This window comes from Balaenoptera physalus (assembly GCF_965194825.1).
Source record: "Balaenoptera physalus genome assembly, contig: SUPER_3_unloc_7, whole genome shotgun sequence".
NCBI lineage: Eukaryota > Metazoa > Chordata > Mammalia > Artiodactyla > Balaenopteridae > Balaenoptera > Balaenoptera physalus.
The window spans coordinates 29,526-53,389 of NW_028126546.1; the positions used below are offsets into that span (position 1 = coordinate 29,526).

General features: G+C 39.6%; 1 long non-coding RNA gene across 9 annotated transcripts in view; it reads right to left on the reverse strand.

The window, feature by feature from the left end:
- Positions 1-23,864, reverse strand: part of LOC309659104 — a 51,190-nt gene that overhangs the window by 4,394 nt on the left and 22,932 nt on the right. For 3 of the 9 annotated variants that reach the window (XR_014262589.1, XR_014262593.1, XR_014262595.1), the window contains 2 exons: positions 899-1,113; positions 48-255 (listed from right to left, as the gene is read on the reverse strand). This is a non-coding gene — a long non-coding RNA (uncharacterized lncRNA). Of the gene's footprint in view, positions 1-47; positions 256-898; positions 1,114-2,013; positions 2,473-5,577; positions 5,729-8,526; positions 8,741-23,864 lie in introns of those variants that run through there. The other 6 variants (XR_014262592.1, XR_014262596.1, XR_014262597.1 and 3 more) reach the window with 5 other exon arrangements.

Here is a 23,864-nt window from a genome sequence, read left to right on the forward strand (position 1 = left end):
TATGCTTAATATCAACATGGTTTATAAGTGATAGAACAACTACTCACATATTCAATCAGCCCTGGACCAGAAGGCTGTGTAGAACCACCAGAAGTGCATGCTGTCTGTCTGCACTGGAAGACCATAGAATGCGCTTGAGGAAACAAGAGCTCAGCGTGGGATGAGTGTGATTCAAAGCCAGCGTGGATGAGTGGACCACATGTGGGACGATCAAGTTATATTCCTATCCGGTGTCTCTGGAGAAAATACCACTCTCTGTTTTAAAAACAAAAAAACCCAAGTTCTGAATATAATTGATCCATTGGTCCTCATAGTCAACGTCATCAGGTCTCAGATTATTTAAGTCATTTTGCTGCCACCAGTGTCACTTAGTCACTTGGAAAATTTAGTCAAGACAATTTCCTAAAATTTTTTTTAAATGCTCGCTTGAAGTATTTTCAACTTAGTCTAGATGGGTTGTAAAACCCATTTCTGTACAAGTAGTTTACTTAAATAAGGAATGTGTCCTAAGAAGCATTCCTGAGGTACAGAAATATTTTTTCCATTGAAATAGCCTATTCGTAAACAAAGACTATTTTCTTATTTCTAACTTATAAAACCTCAGACGGAACATCTAGACAGAACCATATAGAGGATGGTAGTTAAAACTATCAGCATAGCATTTTACTATTCTGTTTTACTCATCCTCGAGTTTGAAAAGGTGGGGTGAAGGTCAAATCAGTAATGCTAGAAGGCCTCATGGACAACGTATAACTTTACTCCATTGCTCCTTACCATACATCAGCACCTTTATAAGGACAAACACAAAAGCCTGAGACTTTCCTGGCCCCATGTCTTTTTATCACTGTCATCCCCAAAGACAGAATCTGGGAAACAACTTGGGATCTAGTTCACGTACCTTCAAGTCTCGGCTTTTGTCCACTGCTCAGTGTGTACATGGACTTCCTTTGGGTGCTGGCTTCTCTGTTGGACCGAGCTTCATGGGAAGGACACCAGGGCTAGGTGATGAGAAGCAGCTGGTGCAAACTGACAGTGGGGGCGAAGACCTGAAAAGCTGCATGAATGTTCTGGAACTTTCCGTATGTGATTCCAAGTAGACACATTTATGACTCCCTTAAATAAAAAAGGAGCAGAGATGAGGTGATACCTGGTGAAAATGATGTTTATTATAAAATATTCGTATCATTATAGCTAAATAGGAAAGATAAATATATGTTTATATCTCTTATCAGAAGCTACCCTTAGCTATAATTAAGCATGCTGAATAGATTAAAAGAAAAACTCAGCACTGGTGTGTATTTGATCTATGTTTAAATTCATTAGTCAGAAAGTGGTAAATGAGAAATTAATTTTTCCACTTGGCTTATATTTCACAAGATAATAAGAGTGGACACTTCAGTCTGCTTGTGAGGCCAGTTGTATTACTGGTTGCATTTCAGCTGTCCCTCCTGTGTGTCTTTCAAGGTGCTAGCAGACTGGAAGATACTCCATATACTGTACAGGAAAAGGAAATGTCACAGGATTCTCTTTTTAAAGGAGGAAGTAGAGTGGCTTTTTCCCTTTGAAAACTGTGACAGAACAGTGCTTATAAAACTATCCGTGGTGAATCTGTGGTGATGGACCCGTTCTTAAAATTTCCAATTCTTTGCAGACTGGCACTTTTGTAAAATTAAATTAAAATGTTACACTGAGATCAAACTGCTGTAAAAGTTTCTAAACACTTGCTCTCAGTTTCTGTACACATTCTTGCAGAGGGGCAGAAAGAGTTTGCTATGTGGCACTGGTCTGTAGAGCACCCTTTAGTAGCAGTGAAACATGAGTTTCAGGCAAGGATCAATAGCTTCTGTTGTTATCTGGGAGTTTGGGATTTTGCCCAGAATGGGAGGGCAGTGCTTTTGTTTTGTTGTTTTGCTATTGGTCCAACTTTTGTGTAGAATTGTCCAGTACGCGCCTTGCTCAGGGCACCTGACTGAGGAGGTGAATGGGGGCTGGGATCTCTCCTCTGAGTCGTACCCTCTGCTTGGCGGAGGTCCTTGGATCAGCCATCAGATAGTCCCAGTTACATTTGCTGCTTTTTTGAGACGCCTTCCATAGGTTTCTACATTCTCTTAGCGGAAATCAGCAAGAACCTCCTTTTGATTTCAGTTCGTTATGCTTAACAAAAATCTTCATCACATCTATTTCTTTACTGGATTTCAAGCTCCTGTGGGAAGGAGTGTGGGTCTTACATTGTTGTGACTAGAACAGTGCTCATACTAATATCAAATGAATTCCGAATCACAGGTTGATAGTGAAAGCCATGCTCAGCTGTTAACCTTCTTGAAGAAGCAAAGAATCTCATAGTGTGATGATTTTCTTCCTTCTTTTTTATTGATCCAGGACTTGAAGAGACCAAGTTTTTAGATGTAGTCCTGGGGAGAGAAGCTTCCTGAAGTTAATGATACCCCGACATATTCATCCAGTCAGAGAGACCTATGGAATGGCCACAATAGACATAAGAGGTCAAACCGAGTATTGTTAACATTTTATCTCTAGTGAGGTTAAAATTAACCAAGGACATTGAGTTCACCGAGAAACAGCTTCTTAAACAAATATAGCTCATGAAAAAACATTACTTATTGGGGTCACGGACTCCTAAGAATGAACAGAACCTTAATATGTCTGGGGAACACACGTGCCATGTTGCACTGCTGGTGGAAGAGGCCTGACCCCGGCCTGGACTCTGCAGAGCCTCCTGGCAGGTCGCAGGTAGGGTGTAGGGTGGGGCTGGTGTGGCAAACAGGGAAGCAAGGGCATAGCAGCCTGAGACCACCTCAAAGTCAGAAGCAGAAGGACACACCCCTTGGCGTGCGCAACTGACGTCAGGAAAAATGAAGGCCTGGAAGCTTATCACCAACACAGAGGAAATAACTTTGGTGGCAAATGGGACAGGAGAGAGTTCTTAAACAACAGGTGGCTTGTAATGGTCTCTTCTCCACCAGACGCATCCATCACGCCTTGGTTCCTGAGGGTCTTCACGCATCTGAAAGGCACACTGTGTTTGTTTGACCCTCACAGGCCGCGTCGATGGTGGCCTGAAGAGGGGGCACGGGCTCAACGTCTGTAATAAGGAAGAGTTTTGAGCAATTCCATGAATTCCAATTCTGTGTGGGATTTTAGTGTGAATGACAAATGTTTATGAGCCCAAGTTACTGTTTTATGATTAATATGAAATATTGCCTGAGCCTAAAAGCCAGTCTTGCCAGAAACGCAAGAAGTATGTTTCTAACATATTTTGGGTTCTGTTCAAGCAGTTAGTTTGTGAGGATAGAAAACCACTTAAGTCAGTTCCATAAGGAGCATCCCACAGACCGACAGGGCAGGAAGTACAGCCAGTCCTCCTGGAAGGCACCTGGGACCTAGAGAGCCAAGAAGTAAAGCTTCCAGCAGCGTCTCTCATGATCCACAGAGAGATGGTCTCATCGCTCAAGATTTCCCCGCCTCACTCTGTACATGATCTCCCTTTCTTTCCCTTCCTCTCTTTGTCTCTCTCCACCTCCATCTCCCACTCTTCATCCTCTGGGCACACAAGGGTGCTCCTGCCACTGAAGGAAGCTGCATCTTAGTTCACCAGTCCGAAATCCTGAGAAGTAGAATCTGATTGGCTCAGCCGACCTACGGTCCTTGAACCACGTGCACAACTCTATCCAATCATCTGTGGCCAGGGCATGGGGCCCGGGTGCCTGCAGCACAGATTCAAAGTTCCTGGGAAGCAGGTGTGTTCAGGGCGTGCCTCAAACCATATCAAATACATGTGGAGTTTTCACAGCTCAGGTGCACACATGAGTGACCTTCAGCGAAGGAAGAAGAATCAGCGTAGTTCAGAGCACCTCGTAATTAAGGTTGGTAATCATCCAATTAGCATCCTCACCAATAGAAAATGTTAGAATTCATCAGAGAAGAACAAAGACAAATGCAGGTGACATCAGAGCTTTAGGGTAAGAGTCACACAAGGTTGCCCTCATGAGGCAGTTTTCTTAGTGGTCGGAGGGAAGATAGGAAGAAAAAAGAGTTACAGGTGTCCGGAGTAATTCCCTTCGTGTGCAGGTTTGTTGCTGTTGATCTGCTTAAATAGCCTAGAAGACACACATGTGCTGTTTCTAAAATGCAGACCGAAGTCCTGCGAGCTTTCCTGCAGCTTTTTGATGGAAAGGGGATTTACAGTTCTGTCCTCTAAACCTCAACTACGTGTGTTTTCAGCCCCATTTTTGGCCTGTGGTTGGCTAGCTCTGTAAAGTGCTCTGGCTCCAGTACTTGAACTTCATGTTGCAAAGGGTAAATTTGGCGTTGTCTGCTTCCTCCAAGTTCCATGACGACTTCCTTAATTTGTTGTTCTCTTTGTGCCCTGGGTAGTAAATTCTTACCGACAGTGGAGATTGGCTCCTGCACTCTTAAGCCTAAGCACCAAGGTTGTCTGGAACCTTATGCACAGTATTCCCAACAGCTCTATCACAGGTTAGTTTAATGTTCACTGTAATGAGGTATTGTTTTCCCTATGCCTCTTATTCCTTCTACAGGATATTATATTTGTTGAGATACAGCCTGGAGCCAGGGAACAGAGCAGAGAACCCAGGCCCTTAGAAGGGTAAACCTGCTGGTTGTTCTCAGCCGTCAGGTTACATTTGTGGCTTTCTAGACACTAAGTAAATAAAAACAACGGGAAATCTTTGGAGAGCCTCATGGTGGATATCAGAAAAGATAGTTTGGTGTTGTATATGAATATTCACTAAATCTATTTCTGGGTCAGCCTGTGTTGGGGACATTAAAATTACCTACATTTCAAAGGTTAACAATGCAACTAAACTAAGCCAATGTAAGTTTAGGCTTAAACATACAGAGAAGAGGAACTATTTCCCACAAGCTAATGGTCGGCAAGACCTAATGGAATGAGTACATGTGTTGAACAATGCTGTAAAAATCACAATAACAAAAGCAGTCAGACTTAAAGCTTCATTTTACTAACCTCAGACACCAAGTTGAATATCCATGTGGGAAGAAGCAAACACCTTATAAATAGATATTGTTGGTGCTAAACCTATACTTACCCCAGCTCAGGGAAAAAGAAGTAAATAGATATGGTGAAATGATTTCAAATGGTTCCAAGCCATCTCCCTTACTTTACTCTTAAACCATCCCCAGATAATGAGATTTTCTAAGTCAGTTATTGTGTTGAACAAAGGACAGTGATGAAAAATAGTAACCAAAGGCATTTTCAAATGAGTGAAACAAGATATGCTTCTTCAAATATGAAGAAATCTCTCAACATAAAACCATTTAACAACTTTTATAAAGTTTAGGAATTAAGCAAAGACATGTGGTAAAGGACAACTGCTTCAAAATTGTAGCAATGCCTCAAAGTTCCTATTTGTAGGCTGATGGTCCTAAGGAGATACATTAGGACCTCGTAGATTAATGCAATCTTCAGTGCCATTTAATCCTAACAGGGACCAGGAAGTTTAGCATTATCTATGTAGCAGGCCAAAAAGCTGCCAAGTCCTTGTATACAGAGAGAATCAAGTATCACACTGAATTACTGACCTGGTAGTTAATGATCCACTATCCGCCAGCCACTTTTCTTTACAGGAGCATTCTAACTGTTTCTCAGCATCCACCCATACGTTTGGTCCCTCTATGCAACTGTAGGCAACCTCAATTCCATGTTCCCTCACAGCAACTCTTTGGTCTCAAGCTGTACCATGTGGAGAGAGGATTTTATGAATCTCTTGCCAAGGATCTTTCAGGTCAAGGTCAAGCCATGGATCTTTCACACTATGCCTTCAAGAGACCAGCATCCAAAGTGACTGTTCAAGAGACCCAGAGGGTCACACCTTAGTAGTAGAGCTAAACTAGCTCAGAATAGAGACTACTCCAGATATACCCTTAAACACTTCAAAAGAAGCCATGAAAGGATCAAACCAATCTGATCTTCCAGGACTTTAACTACCTTCCAGAACAAAACCAACATTCTTTAAAGGAGGATAGCTAAGTTCAGATACTCAATGACCTAACAACTCCATGTTCAGGATCCAAAAAAAATAACTAGACATGCCAAGAATCAGGAAATATGACCCATAACCAGGAGGAGAAAAAGAGTCAATAGAAAAAGACCCACCAATGACAGAGATGGTGGAATTAGTATTCAAAGACAATGAAATAGCTATTACAAACATGCTCAACATGTTTAAGGATCTTTAAATAATATGAATATAATCAGGAGAGATAGTGAAGACATAAAGAACCAATTGGAACTTCTAGAGATGAAAATTAAGATATCTGAAGTGAAAAAATACACTTGGTGGGACTAACTGCAGCTTAGACATGGAAAAAGACCAGTGAACCTGAAGATGTAGCAGTACAAACTATTCAATCTGAAACATTAACTAACTAACTAACTAACTAAATCAGGCCTCAATGACCTGGGGATAATATAGAGTGGTTCATTATATGTTTGACTGGAGTCCCAGAAAAGTGTGTGTTGGCAGGAGGAGAGGAGAGGGAGACAGAAAGATATTTGAAGAAATAATGGCTGGAAAACTTCCAAATTTAATAAAAACTATGAACCCACAGATCTAAGAACCTTAAGGAACCTGAAGTAGCACAAATACACACACACACACACAATAACATCAAAGCACATCAAAATCAAATTTCTGAAAGACAGTGATAAAGAGAAAATCTTAAAATCAGCCAGAGGAAAAAGGCACATGGTGAACAGAGGAATAAGGATAAGAATGAGGGCAGATTTCAGAAATGATGCAAGTCAGACAACAATGGACATCTTTAAATTGTAGAATGAAAAAAAAAATACTGTCAACATAGAATTCTATATCCAGCAAAAATCTTCTTTAAAATTTTTACCTTAAGGTGAAATAAACACTTATTAAGACAAACAAAAGCTGAGGGGCTTTGCCAGTTAAAATCACTATAAGTATTGTTAGAGGAAGTTCTTTAGATAGAAGAAAAATAAAACCAGATGGAAACTTGGATCTAACAAAGGAATGAGGAGTACAAGAAATGGTAAATATGTGGGTAAATATGAAAGTATTTTTTCATTTTTAAATTTCTTCTATGACTAATTAACTATACAAAGCAAAAATAACAAACATGTTGGGTTCATAACTTATGCAGAAATAAAATGTATGACAACAATAGCACAAAGGATGGAAGGGGAAAATGGAAGTATATTGTTATAAGGTTATTATACAATAGTCAAATATTATTATTTAAAGTAGACTTGGTAAGTTGAGGATATGTATTATAAACATTAGCACAACCACTAAAATCTAAAAGGTAGAGGTATAGCTAAGAAACCAATAGCAGGAAATAAAGGTAAAAAATAAACAGAGAACAGATGGGATAAATAGGGAACAAACATCCAGATGGTAGATTTAATCACAACCATTACATGTAAATGGTTACAAACACTCGAAATAAAAAGAATGAATTAGATCCAGCTGACTGGAGGGAATTCCTGATGCCCTGTGAAGTGGAAAAACAACATAGAGTTGCTGTTAGCATTTGTTTATCTATGAGTAGTAGGAGGGAGAGGTGAGGGAAAAACAGAAGGAGACTGACAAAATGGAAACATATGCATGATAAAATAACAAGAAGTGTTAAATAGAATCTATGACAGTGTTGTTGATAATAAAAATGTGTTCTGAACATAGACCAGGACTAGAAGATGACACGAACAAGTGAAAACACTGAATTGACCTAGGATGTGATTGTGGTTAATTTCATTCTTAGATTCTCGACCTTCCGTATAGCTTTTATAACAAAATATTAAAATTTAAAAATAAATGTATGAAGTTTGAAGATACAGAAAATCATGACCCAAATTCCTTTTATAGTGAGTGGTTCTTTGACTCTCTAGTTTCGTGGAAGGAAAGTGAGTGAAGACCTTTTGTGCAATAATTCTCCCAAGATAGTTCCAGCCCTGTAAATGCTTTAGCATCTTATCTGGTATTAGCACAGGGCACTGGCTGTTGTTGTAGGTAGTCATTAAACATGGCAAGAAACTCCACCTGAAGCGAGAGTCGGTCAGAGTTCTTTGGTTGCAGGAAGCAGGAACTGGCTTTGGCTGACTTAAAGAAAATCATTGGGAAGACCAGAAAATTAGTCTTGGAATTGAGGCAGCTCCAGAAGGAGGAAGCAGAATTCCAGGGACGGTACATAGCAGCCGCAGTCTGGTTGGGTTGCTTCCACTGGAACTAGTGAATTCCAGTCTTACTTCAAACTTACATCAGTGGCGCAAGTGTCAAAGTCCCAGAAAAAAGCACTGGACTCATCATGTGCTCACTCTCTAGATACACTAGGACCTACTAGGAGGTGCTCAGGACCCTTTAGGATCTTGGTAGCAGGAGGGCTGCTTCCTGTAATCACAGTTCTACCAAAATCACATGCACATAGAGAGGGAAGGCTGTTTCCCCAAAAGAATTCAGGGTGTTCTAAGGAAGGGCTCATGGACACTGGGTGACCAAAACATACCTTTCTTGGTACTGGAAAAAGGAAGAGGAATCATGGGGAAATTTTCACAGGGTTGAGCGTCATACCAAGAATGTGGAGTCTACCTGCAACACAAGATCCCACTGCATTCCTGAGTCTGGGGTCCAAACCGAGGAGGGCAAGGTTTGCAAATGCTTTTGTGCTATGAATCTGTGGGAATTGAATTTATGATCCAAAGCCCAATATAATAGACATGATAAGGCTTGCCTTTAGCCTGAAGGAATTTGATATAGTGGTTTGTGTTGGTGGCTTATTTATAAATATTATATGAATTTTTTCAATATAAATTTCAGTTTCAGTCTCCCATCTCAAGTGCTCCCATAAGTATGTATTAATTATTATGGGTTGGGTTTTTTTTCTGATGGGGCTCTAAAACTGACCGGAAAGAAACCACATTAATACATTTGGGGAAAAGATATTCTAAATATAATAAATGTTGCTGGGTGATATGAAATGATATGGCACGTTTAAATTAAACCTTGAAGAAGAGTATAGGCAGGTGGGCGAGTCAGGAAAATCATTAAGGAAACAAAGCAAACTGTTGAAATTCTGTGCACCACAAAAGAATAGCCATCTTGCAGATGGGCTTATAGTTGAAGAAAGCAATAAATAATCACTGAAGGAGAAAGTAAGGGTTAAATAAAGAATAAATGAAATGGAAATCGGAAATGTTTGCTTTTGAAAACATTTGGACTCAAGATCCATCCCCAGCTTCTCAGAATGATAGGGGCTCCTGTGTGTGCCTGCTCAGAGCGATGCACTTTTCCTCAGAAAGAGAAGTACTATTTACGACGTTTGTGTTAAGAAACTCCAGGGCTCCTACGGAAATGTACTCTGACCTCTTACACAACATTTTTACTTAAGCCAGAGCAAAGGAAATAATGGACGTTGAGAGATCAAATGACTGCCTTCCACTCTGTTCCCTTTAAAGATCAATAATTTTTATGAACTTCTTTTTCTTCTTAAGGAAGCAGCATCTGGCTTCATGGAATTTGGCAGAGTTAAGCATCCTGTTCTAGTTATGTTGATTTTTAAATACAAATAAGATTGGTAAATGGCAGCTAAAGTTGAACCATCTGAGTAAGAATGAGAATAATGAAAGCCAGTGAGACTGAACCATACATTTTTAGTTAGGTCTTTGTAGGTCATCTTTTCCCTCTCCCACCCGCACTCATACAGATGAAAACATGACGTCACATGATTTGACACAATTTTTCTGTTCAAACATTTGTGGGACCTTTCCATATAATTTCATATTTTGAAGTGCTATTTTTTACACAATTCTTTTATAACAGTGTTGTATGAGGTTAGAATTAACATCTACCATACAGATAAAGTCTGTTATGACAGGACTGATCACATGCAAATATGTGTAGGGGACATGTAGCTGCAATTATGTGCTGAAGTTAATCTTTGGACTAAATTTAGAAAGGTGAAGGATTGGATACTTAGCTTTTAATCCTTTCCTCATCTTTAGAAAATGGGCCCATTTCGAGGCCAGGGCCAGGGTTATGTCTTAGAAATTTGCGCCCATGTGAAGCATGCTTAAGAAGATGATTCTTACCATGAAGGCTCTTAACAGAATTAATCTTAAGCCTGAGTATGACCCAGACATTAGTCTGGGCTTCTAGTGTCACAGGATATTACGTGCACCCAGAATAAAGTAAATTGCTTAATAATGCAATGGGATGATTTGCTCAACAATTCAGTAATAAAAATACCTTTCATGAATACAAGTCATATGACTTATTTCACAAATATTGTCTTAGTTTATCATTCATGTATAATTATTCACAAGGTTTAGATAAGAAAATGAAGCTAGTAGAGGCAAGTCACTTGTCTAAGATCTCATGCTGAGTGAGTGCCTGGCACATAATGATATATTTTGCTAAGTGGATTAATGTTGTAGCAGATCCTTTTTGTCTTCTGGTCAACTGCTTATGAAATGTACAAATGAAGGCAAGCATAGCTGCCATAATATACAGCAGTGTTGAAAAGAAGAAAAGCATAATAGAAATGTCACTTTTAGAAAAGTTTTGCAGGACTTTGGTAGCCTTTTGTAAGCTAGTTTTGAAAAGATGGCAGGCAGGGGAGCTGTCCTTGGTGCTGAACTTGCCATGAGGCGAATAGGTCAGAGGATGGCCTTAACCAGTTTTCCTACATATTTTCTTCTGGGCTTCTATTACCAATGACAATACTATCAATAAAAATTATATTTATAAAAAATTTTCCGTTTTAAATATTTTAAGGACTTTATAATATTTTTAATTATAGCTTTGTTGAGTTATTATTTAAAAAGGTAAATTTAATGCTATAATTCACTAGATTTTAGTATAGTCACAAAGTTGCGGAATTATCACCACTATGTAACTTCAGAATATTTTTATTACTGCCAAAAAAAAAAAAAAAAAAACCCACAGAAACCCCTCTCCTCAGCCTCTGGAACCAGGAATCTACTTCCTGTTTCTATAGATTTGCCTATTCTGGACTTTTCACATAAATGGAATCATACAATATGTGGCCATTTGTAACTTACTTCTTTCACATAGCATACTGTTTTTGAGGACTATCCATGTTGTGATATGTATCAATACTTCATTAAGTTTATTGACAAACAATAATCCATTGTATGAATATACCACATTCTATTCATCAGTTAATGAACATTTAAATTGCTTCTCCTTTTGGGCTATGCTGCTGTGAACATCTATGTACAAGTTTTTTTGTGTGGATATATGTTTTCAGTTCTCTTGTGTGTATACCTAGGAATGGAACTGCTGGGTTATATGATCATTTTAATATTTTGAGGATCTGTCAAACACTTTTCCAAAGCAGTTGCCACCAGCAATGTATGAGTATTCCAAATTTTCCACATCCTTATCAACAACTGTTATTGTCTGTTTTTTTAATATTAGTCATCCTAGTGGGTGTGAAATTGTATCTCATTGTGGTTGACTTGCATTTCTGTAATGACTAATGATGTTGAGCATCTTTTCATGTACTTATTGGACACCTGTCATCTTCTTTGGAGAAATGGCCATTCAAATCTTTTGCACATTTTTAAAAATTTGGGTGGTTTTTCTTTTTATTGTTAAGGTGAAAGAGTTTTTTATATATTCTGGATGCAAATCCTTTATCAAATATATCATTTAGAAATATTTTGCTCACACTGTGGGTTGTCTTTTCACTTTCTTGATAGTGTAAATGACTGTTTTCAACACAGTGATCCTTCTCTGATGAAATATTAGTCAGCCATAAAAAAGAATAAAATAATGCCATTTGTAGCAACATGGATGGACCTAGAGATTATCATACTAAGTGAAACAAGTCAGACAGAGAAAGACAAATATCATATGATGTCACTTATATGTGGAATCTAAAAAACAGTGCAAACAAACTTATTTACAAAACAGAAATGGACTCACTGACATAGAAAACAAACCTATGGTTACCAAAGGGGAAGGGGAGAGGGATAAATTGGGAGTACGGCATTTACAGATGCACACTACCACATATAAAATGGGTAAACAACAAGGATTTACTATATACAGGACAGGGAACTATATACAATATCTTGTAATAACCTATAATGGAAGAGAATTTTAAAAAAGGATATAGATATATATATACATATGTATAATCAAATCACTTTGCTGTACACCTGAAACTAATACAATATTATAAATCAACTATACTTCAATTTAAAAATTGTGGAAAAAGAACAACAGAAATACAAAAAAAAAAAAAAAGAAAAAAAAATTCCAGCATCTATGCTCTGAGTAGCTCATTATGAAGGAAGGAACTCATTTACAACATAATTGTTGGCAAATATTATATGAAAGAAAAATTTTAGTGGTTCTCTGGTAAAAGGCTTGCTTATAAAACTGGACGATGCAGAATGTGTGGCATCTGTTCCCTGCAGGAGAAGAGGTATGCCTTACTATAACACTGTACTTTTCTCATTGTGTGGAACCTACTCTCCTCTCAATAAAACAAACTCTGCTTGAAAATGATAGCCAGGGGAAAAAATAATGGAAGCATAGAACTGTTTTATATACTAATAAGTATTAAACTCCTGTTTTCAAATTTTATTCTTTGGCAATAAAATATATTCCTCTCACACAATCAGAGAAAGATTAAACTATTTTTTAATTAGAAAATATTTACATCGGCAAGAGCTTTTCCCCCTTATTGGAAAGCAGAATAAGAAAAAGAGTCTAGTGAGTTAACTGAGATCAATTTTATTCCTTTAAAAAGTTTCAAGGTTGAGAGATCAAGATGGTGTAATAGAAGGATGTAGGGCACACCTCCTCCCACAGACACATCAAAAATACATCTACATGTGGAACAATTCCCACAGAGTACCTACTGAATGCTGGCAGAAGATCTCATACAACTAAAACTACAAGAAAAATAACTATTTAACCAGATAGGGTGAAAGAAAAAAAAAAAAAGGAATTAGGATGGTACCTGTGCCCCTGGGAGGGAGCTGTGAAAGAAGGCTTCCCTCACCCTGGGAACTCCCTTCACCAGTTGGGAGATCATTTGGGACATATAGGGAGCTTCAGAGGCTCACAGGAGAGTGCAGCAACTGGCTTATGGCAGGCAGAACAGAGACAGACGGTCCTGGACACCTCACTGCTCTCCCCAGCCCGAGATGTGCATCTGCTGGTGTGTGCAGGATCTTGGTGCTGAAACTCAGGCTTCAGTGGACAGACCTGGGGAGAGGACTGGGGTTGGCTGCAGGGAGATGGCTCGAAGGAGCTGGAGTGTGGTCCAGGTCGCAACTGGGGGTGTGCTCAGGACAGAGCCCAGGTCTGCCATAGCAGCCCCATTGTTAACATGTGCAGGAAGTGAGGGGTAGGGCCCTGACAGAGCAGCCTCATTCTGTGTGTGCCTACAGCAGGCATGGCTCTGCCTCTACAAGCTCTGGGAGCATGCAAGTGCCAGTGGGTTGCCAACACGCAGAGGTGGGGCTGAAGTCTGAGCTGATCCCTGGGTCCATGTGACTTTGAAGCAGGGCTAAAATCTGCAGAGCCATATCCCGACAGCTGTATGACATTGGTGATTTACACCGCCAGGGCCTTTGTAAACTTAGCACCTATTGGACATCCAAGTGGATTACTGGTGCTCCCATGGCTAGGGTGGGTCTAGTGTTAGCAGCTGCAGGCTTTGCAAGTCTAAGCATGCAGAGGTGCAGCTGGGGTATGGGCTGATTCCGTAGCACCAAGGGGTAGAACTATGGTGGGTTGCAGTGCCTGACCAACATATTTGTGCTGGTGGCTTTGTGAGCACGGAGCCTAAGGGACATCCAGGTTGGTTGCCAGAATTCCCACAGCTGAGGTGGGACCAAGGGCAGTATACTTTGTGAGCATGCATGGGTGATAGGCAACCCTAGAGAGCACACTTCCAGGTGGAAAGCTCTTATGAAGGAATACTCAGTGGCTCCTCTTGCAGTGGAAGTACTCCAGTACCACCGACCTCAAACTGCAGCTCAGAAACAGATCTGAGAGCTAATACTTCAACAAATAAGGAGCACACCCTGCCCCTGCTGTGACAACCACAGAGCAAAGAGGAGGCCCCACTCAACATCCAGTGCAGGCTGTCGTCACCACAACACCAATCAAGCCCCCTATGAAGGAGACAACACTCAGCACACACTGAGGAAAGATGTGGAAGGCATCCATACTAAAAACAGTCTTCACACCAAAAATATAAGACTCATGCAGGTTACACAGGGACGCTCCCACACCCTCAAGAACACAGTAGGTAAATTCAGAGTCAGAGAAATATAAGAAAAATGAAGAAGCAGAGGAACCAGTCTCAATTAAAAAAACAAGAGAAATCCCCAGAAAGAACAAACAGTGAAACAGACCTCTCCAGCCTACTGGATCACAAGTTCAAAATGGAGGTAATAAAAATACTGAAGGAATTAAGAAAGTCTATAGATAGAAATGCAGATCACGGTAACAAGGAGCTAGAAACTATAAAGAGGAGTCAAGAAAAATTAGAAAATTCATCTGCTGAGACAAAAGCCAAGCTAAAGGCAATAAATAGCAAACTAGATAATATAGAACAATGAATAAGTGATCTGGAAGATAAAATAATGGAAATCACCCAATGAGAACAGCTGACAGAAAGACAAATGAAAAAAAAAATGAAAGCATTGTGAGACCTATGGGACAATATAAAGCAAGCCAATCTATGCATAATAGTGATCCCAGAAGGAGAAGAAAGAGAAAAGGGGATCAAAAGTGTATTTGCAAAAATTATGGCTGAAAACTTCCCAAACCTAAAGAAGGAAACAGATATCCAGGTACAGGAAGCACAGAGGGTCCAAAACAAGATGAATCCAAACAAACCTACACCAAGACATATTATAATTAAAATGGCAAAAGTTGAAGGTAAAGAGAAGATTCTAAAGGCAGCAAGAGAAAAACAAAGAGTTAGTCACAAGGGAATCCCCATAAGGCTATAAGCTGATTTCTCTACAGAACCATTGCAAGAGAGAAGTGGCAAGATATATTCAAAGTCCTGAAAGGGAAAAACCTGCAACCTAGGATACTCTGCCCAGCAAGATTATCATTTAGAATAGAAGGAGAGATAAAGAATTTCTCAGACAAGCAAAAACTAAAAGAAGGGGAATGTAAAAAAACAATCCCTTTAAAAATCGTATCCAAAAAAATAAAATACTTATGAATAAGCCTGACTGAGGAGGTGAAAACTTATATGCTGAGAACTATAAAACATTAATAAAGGAAACTGAAGATGATTTAAAGAAATGGAAAGATATCCCATGCTCTTGGACTGGAAGAATTAAAATAGTTAAAATGACCATACTACCCAAAGCAATCTACAGATTTAATGCAATCCCTATCAAATTACCCATGACATTTTTCACAGAACTAGAACAAATAATCCTAAAATTTATATGGAACCATAAAAGACCCAGAATTGCCAAAGCAATCCTGAGGAAAAAGAATGAAGTAGGAGGCATAACCCTCCCAGACTTCAGACAATACTACAAAGCTCCAGTAATCAAAACACCATGTTACTGGCACAAAAACAGACATATGGATCAATGGAGCAGAATAGAGAGCCCAGAAATAAACCCACACACCTATGGTCAATTAATCTTCGATAAAGAAGGCAAGAATATACAGTGGAGAAAAGAGTCTCTTCAGTAAGTGGTGCTGGGAAAGCTGGACAGCCGCATGTAAATCAACGAAGTTAGAACACATCCTCACACCATAACAAAAATAAACTCAAAATGACTTAAAGACTTAAATATAAGACAGGGCACTATAAAACTCCTAGAAGAGAACATAGGCAAAACATTCTTTGACATAAATCATAGCAATGTTTTCTTGGTCAGTCTCCCAAGGCAACAGAAATAAAAGCAAAATTAAACAAATGGGACCTAATCAAACTTATAAGCTTTGCACAGCAAAGGAAACCATAAACAAAATGAAAAGTCAACCTACACACTGGCAGAAAATATATGCAAATGATGCAACTGACAAGGGATTAATTTCCAAACTATACAAGCAGATCATACAACTCAACAGAAAAACAAACAACGCAATCAAAAAATGGACAGAAGACCTAAACAGACATTTCTCCAAAGTAGACATATAGACGGCCAACAGCACATGAAAAGACGTTCAACATCACTAATTATTAGAGAAATGCAAATCAAAATTACGAGATCTTACCCCACACCAGTCAGAATGGCCATCATCTTAAAAGTCTACAAATAACAAATGCTGGAGAGGGTGTGGAGAAAAGGGAATCTTCCTACACTGTTGGTGGGAAAGTAAATTGGTGCAGCCACTATGGAGAACAGTATGGAGGTTCCTTAAAAAACTAAAAATAGAGTTACCATATGATCCAGCAATCCCACTACTAGGTATATATCCAGAAAAGATGAAAACACTAATGTGGAAAGATACACTCACCCCAGTGATCATAGCAGCACTATTTACAACAGCCAAGAAACGGAGGAAACGGAAGTGTCCACTGATGGATGAATGGATAAAGAAGATGTGGTATATATATATATATATATATATATATATATATATATATATATACACACACATATATACACACACACATACACACACACACATACATACACACACACAGATACACAATGGAATATTACTCAGCCATTAAAAAGAATGAAATAATGCCATTTATAGCAACATGGATGGACCTAGAAATGATCATACTAAGTGAAGTAAGCCCAACAGAGAAATACAAATATCATATATCACTTATATGTGGAATCTAAAATATGATACAAATGAACTTATTTTCAAAACAGAAATGGACTCACTGACATAGAAAACAAACATATGGTTACCAAAGGGGAAAGGGGGTGGAAGAGGGATAAAGCAGGAGTTTGGGATTAGCAGATACAAACTACTATATATAAAATAGATAAACAACAAGGATTTATTGTATAGCACAGGGAACTATATCTTGTAATCACCTATAATGGAAAAGACTATGAAAAAGAATATATATATATATATATATATATATATATATATATATATATATATATATATATATATATATATATATATATATAACTGAATCACTTTGTTACACACCAGGAACTAACACAACATTGTAAATCAACTGTACATCATTAAAAATAAAATAAATTTAATTTTAAAAACTTTCAAATATAGCATTGATCCAATACCTACACTGAGTTGAAAAACATCTTCTACCTCTCATATCCCTGAGCTAAAAATATATTTTCCCTCCATGGGTAGTTTTCCATTATTTGTTTCAGTTAAGGGAATGTTCTTCCTCCTGCTAAAAATCAATAATTGCTATCAATATAATTGAAGAATCATTCAAACATTCAAAGTTTAATATGTTCATAAGGGTAAATGATATTTATTAATATTTATTTTTAAATGCTTATTTTGTTGGACAGAAATGAGAGTTATCTAATGGTTAAATTTACAAACATCTGAAATTCACTATTAATTTATTTAGCTTTCAAAGTGTTTTCCCCTAGTATCTTAAAGTCATTACAGGGCCATCTGAAGTACTTTTTACATTTTATCCAAATAATTCCTATGTACATTTACTTTAAAAAATAAATACATACTGGGAGTCAGAAGACCTGAGTTCTATTTTTGATGTCACTGTGATCTCTAGAAGATAGTAAACTGCTGGTTTAATTTTTCATCTTTTGAGGATGCTATATGAATGATTAAAATTGGCTTTGAACTTTTCTCTGCTGATGTCACCAGAATTACAGTAAAGCAAGAATTTTTTTTTTTTTATTTTGCTTTGGGTTTTTTTGATTTTGGTTTTTGTCTTTAACCACTGTTCACTACTGGGTTATGGAGAAGACATAGTCTACAACAAAAATCCTCATATAAGAGTCTTCTCAGTCAAGTCACCACTTCAGTTATTACCCTGCCCTAGATAACGTCAGAAAGATGAGAGCTTTACAAAAACACGGGCTCTGTCAACCTCCACCCTCTCCTTTGTCAAGAATTTCAGAGTGCATGCAGAACTGACAAGCTCACCTGGAGTTCACAAAGCTAAATTCTGGGAAGGACTCACTAGGAATTATTATGACACCTGGGGAACAAAATTTCCTATCACCTGGTGGTCTAGATAATATCACTCTGCTGGGATGTCTCCAAGGGCAACAGTTATAAAGCTCTGGATAATCAGGTAACAATTAGACACTCTGAAATTCTGCCAGAGCTAGCTTCTACTGGAAGAAGAAGAAAATTTAATTTCAATAGAAATTTTTTTTTGCACTTCAAACGAACCAAGCAAATATTTACTTGTTACTAACTCTGTGCCAGGAACCAGGCCAGGTGTGGGGACATAAAGAATGATGGTATAGTCTTTACCCAAAGGAGATCATATTATAATTGAGAGACTAATGGAAAACAAATATTGATAAAGCTGTTTTATTCCTATCTACATTTGGAACCAATATAGGTGGAGAAATTAATTCTCACAGGCAACTGAAGAGTGTAGATGTTATAGTTTAGAAGGTAGGATGGACCAAATCATGAAGAAAGTGGAACGTCACATCAATAATCGTCAATAGGAACAGTCATTTGAATTTTAAAAGAATGACTTGGATGGAAGCATGGAAAATGGAGTGAGATGGAGGAGAGACACCAGGGGCAGGGAGATCAATGGCAGGGCTTAATGACCAATTGGACACAGGAGGTGAAGAAGGGAGAGGAATTTAATAAAACTGGGACTTTTCTGATAACCTATATAAAATAGCATATTTTGTCATTCACTATCCCTTTACTCTGCTTTATTTTTTTTCCCATAGAGCTTGACACTAACACACACACATGCACACGTGCGTGCACACACACCCCCCTGTGTGTTTTACCTAGTGCCCATTTCACCAGTACAATATAAGATTCATAAGGAAAGGGATTTCGCTGTGTTTACTGTTATATCCCCAGTGCCGACCACCAAAACCTACTTATGAAAGGATGAATTAAATGGCTAACTTAAGAGAATAAGTGACTTGCAATATCATCAACTAGGATAGGAACTATAGAAGGAATGGCAGGTTTGTGAGACTTGTGACAGATTCAGTTTGAGGCATGATGATTTTGAGGTGGAACTTCGAGGTAGAATATATGGTCTGGAACTTGATAGAGAAGATGGGGCTACAGATTGATAGTTGGAGGTCATGGGTGCTCGGGTATCAGTAAAAGAACAAATTTCTAACTGAGGAGACGTGATGTACTGTGTGTGGATCTCAGAGTTTTGTGTGACTTCTGGCCGTCAGAACTATCATCTTAATTATCTGCCTCTGGTTCACAGAATTTGTAGGTATGCTTTACAGATGTTAAGGCCATTGGGAATGCTGTTCCTGTGGCCACACCTAACACATACCTGCCTGGCTATCCCTGTCTACTCTGTCATTGACTCCAGTTTACTTTGGAGGTGACAACTTATATATACATTTTCAATTCTTTGGACAGATTTAATATGGTTGGCTGAGCATGTCTGCTCTCTTCCCATAAGCCACTTGAAATAACTGCTCCATTCCCTAAACACAAAACACACACAAACACACACACATGCATGTGATAAACCTAGAAACTAACAATGAATACAACAGGAATAAGTAATTTGAAAGCTCATAAAAGATGTAATGGCAATGAAGATGTTCTACAGTTCAGTATTTAAGACTATTTGGCAGGCAGTCATGACATTCCTTATTATTGAGTGTCAACTAGTAGAGGTCATATATTTTTGTTCTTTAAAACAGCAAGGGCATGATGGCCTGTAATAAGTATAACCCATGTCATCTCCCTTCTCATTTCCCAATGTCACTTTAATTAAAAATTACCTGGATGAGATAAGACAGCTCTCAATTTGACTGCCATTCTGCATGTATCTTGAGTTCTCACACTTTTCACAGCAATTTGATGTTTCACATGTTTCATGCGAAAAATAAACTATAGTATAATTTACTCCATTGGTTTTTAAGCAAATCTGAAGGATACAGTGTAGTAACAAGCATTAACAGTTGGATACAGAGTATATCAAATGTAATATTTGTTCTAGGCTAAGACTCATCTGTCAAGGTTCAAATTGGATGAATTATATTATTCAGTTATTAAATACTTTCATTACATTTCATTTAAAATGTAATTATTGTTTCTATGACTTTCAAAATATACTTTCCCAATGACCTCCATTCAGGATTGTGCTCCTTTCAGGAAATGTTGTGACTTTAGGATAGCCACCTCTGTACTTAGATAGAACAGTAGTAGTTCTGAATCAGACACCTCTGACTGTCTTAACTGACTCCTTCCTTCAAAAGACATGGCTGAACTCCTAGACTGTGCCCCCTCCAGCACCACTTTTGCTGCATTTGTCAGACTGGCTGAAGTCTGAGTTAAAGGTCCAGGCTTGGAGTCTCACATGCTGTTTCCCTCCCTAACTTCTGGGTTTGGATGAAATGCTACACCATGCAGAATGGAATCTAGCCTCCTGAGTGGCCACTGAAAGGCTTGATGACACCACACGTGTAATATGGTGAGTTAGCTTTCCATGGGGGTGAACCTTGACTTACAGGAAATAGGAGGCGGGGATGGGGGGTGGGAAGTCAGGCAGGTAGCATCTTCCTACCATGGAATAGTCTGAGATGGAATTCTTTCTTGCAGCCCTTCTGGAAGAGTCCAATGTGCCAAGCAATGACCAGCCTTTTCTTTATCTTTTTTTGAAGTTTTGTATGAAGTGGTAGCCAGCCTGGTTAACACATTATATCACTTTGCCTTGGTTATTTTTCCCCTCACACTCACTGTTTTCAATTTTCACCTCCTGTTATGCGCTGAATTGTGTCCCCTGCCCCAGTCTAAAATTCATAGGTTGAAGCCCTATGACCAATGTGACTGTATTTAGAGACAGGGCCTTTAGGGAGATAAGTAAGGTTAAATGAGATTATAAGGGTGGGTCCCTAATCCAATAAGGTTGGTGGCCTTTTATGATGAGGAAGAACAGAGCAGCCAAGATGGCAAAATAGAAAAACCCTGAGCTTACTTCCTCTCACAAGCACACAAAAATCACAACTATCTGCAGAACAATCATCGATGCAAAAGCCCACCAGAAAAGATCTTCTACAATTAAAGACATAAAGAAGGAACCACGGGACTTCCCTGGTGGTGCAGTGGTTAAGAATCCACCTGCCAGTGCAGGGGACACAGGTCCAAGCCCTGGTCCAGGAAGATCCCAGATGCCGTGGAGCAACTAAGCCCGTGCGCCACAACTACTGAGCCTGCGCTCTAGAGCCCATGAGCCACAACTACTGAAGCCCGCACACCTAGAGCCTGTGCTCCACAACAAGAGAAGCCACCGCAATGAGAAGCCCGCACACTGCAATGAAGAGTAGCCCCTGCTTGCTGTGACTAGAGGAAGCCCGTGCACAGCAACGAAGACCCAATGCAGCCAAAAATAAATAAATAAAACAAAGAAATTTAAAAAAAAAGAAGAAGGAACCACAACGACACAGGTAGGAGGGGTGGACTCACGATATAATTAAATCTCATTCCCTCTGTGTGGGCAACTCACAAACTGGAGAATAATAATATTGCAGAGGTTCTTCAATGGAAGTGAGAGTTCTGAGCCCCATGTCAAGCTCCCCGTGTCAGGTTCAGCACCAGGAAGAGGAGCCCCCAGAGCATTTGGCTTTGAAGGCCAGGGGGGCTTAATTGCAGGAGCCCCACAGGACTGGGGGAAATAGAGACTTCACTCTTAAAGGGGGCATGCAAAATCCCATATGCACTGGGACCCCGGGCTAGGTAATTTGATAGAAGCCTGGGCCAGACCTACCTGCTGGTCTTGGAGAGTTTTCTAGAGAGGCAGGGAGCAGCTATGGCTCACCCTGGGGGCATAGACACTGGTGGCAGACATACTGGGGGACACTCAAACACCTGAACACTGCTGTTGGTGGCTACCATCTTGGTTCATTAATGCCAAGACCTGGCCCCACCCAACAGCCTATAGGCACAAGTGCTGGGACACCTCAGGCCAAATAACTAACTGGGTGGGGACACAGCACTAACCATCAGCAGATAGGCTGCCTTAAGACTTCCTGAGCCCACAGCCATCTCTAGAAATACCCTTAGACATGACCCTGCCCACCAGTGGGCCAAGATCCAACTCCACCCACCAGTGGGCAGGCACTGGCCTTCCTACCAGCAAGCCTGCACTAGCCTCTAGACCAGCTTCACTCAGAGGGCAGACACCAGCAGCAGAAAACTATGATCCCACAGCCTGCAGACTGAGCCTACCAGCAGCAAGCCAGAGCCTACCCTGGAACCAGCTGAACCCCGGCCCTGCCCATTAGCAGGTCAGTGCAATCTCTGGAACATCCTGGACCCCATACACAACTGTGTCAGGAAATTTCCCCCTCCCAACAATCTGAAACAAGCTCTGGGATCCCTAGGCCTGCAGCCAGATTCCAGGAACCAGATCTGCCTGCAAGTAGTTTGGCACTAACTGCAGGATCTGGCTTCACCTGCAAGTGGGTGGGCAACCACCCCAGTCTTTTGGACCCTGACTCTGCCCACCACTGAGCCAACACTAGCCCTGGGGCCACCTAGGGTTCTGCAACCAGCTGCCTTGTAACCAGGCACCACTAAACAGCAGCCAACAGCATCCACAGAAGGCAGGGCCTGGCAACCAACTGGACTAGGGGCCAACCAAACCTACCAGACCGCCCACATAGTCAGCCTAACACAACAGAAGGACCCATGCAGCCCTCTTAGGGGGAACCACCAAGCATATAGCTTGGGTAATGAGATGGGAGTGCACTGCTGGGATGCATAGGACATCTCCTATAAAAGGCCACTTCTCCAAGGTTGAGAAACGTGACTAATCTACCACATATATAAAATACAAATAGCAACTCAGAAAAAATGAGGTGACAGAGGACTATGTTTCAGACAAAGGAATAAGATAAAACCTCAGAAGAAGAACCAAGTGAAGTGGAGATAGGCAATCTACCTGAGAAAGAGTTCAGAGTAATGGGCCCACAGAGCCTACATAGGGAGCACTCCGAGAGCATATAGCTCTGGTGACCAGAGGGGAGTGCACTGCTGAAATGCATAGGACATCTCCTACAAATGGCCACTCATCAAGATTGGGAAAAGTAACCAACCTATAGAAATAAAAACAGAGAATTAGGCAAAATGAGGCAACAGAGAAATATGTTCCAAACAAAGGAATAAGATAAAACCCCAGAAGAAGAACTAAGAGAAATGGAGCTAGGTAATCAACACAATAAAAAGTTCAAAAGTACTGATCATAAAGATGTTCGAGGGACTTCCCTGGTGGTCCAGTGGTTAAAACTCCACACTTCCACTGCAAAGTGCGCATGTTCAATCCCTAGTCAGGGAACTAAGATCCCACATGCTGCATGGCATAGGCAAAAAAAAAAAAAAAAAAAAAAAAAAAACAGAAAGATGCTCGAAGAACTTGGGAGAAGAATAAACAAATACAGTGAGAAGTTTAACAAAAAGGAAAAATAAAGAAAGATGAAATGGAGCTTAAGAATACAATAAGTGAAATAAAAACTACACTAGAAAGAATGAACAGTAGATTAGATGATACAGAGGAATGGATCAACAAACTAAAAGAGAGAGTAGTTGAAATCACTCGAACTGAACAGAAAAAAAGAAAAATGAATAAAAAGAGATGACGACAGCTTAAGAGACCTCTGGTACAATATCAGGCATACTAACATTCATATTATAGGGGTCCCAGAAGGAGAAGAGAGAGAAAGGGGCAGA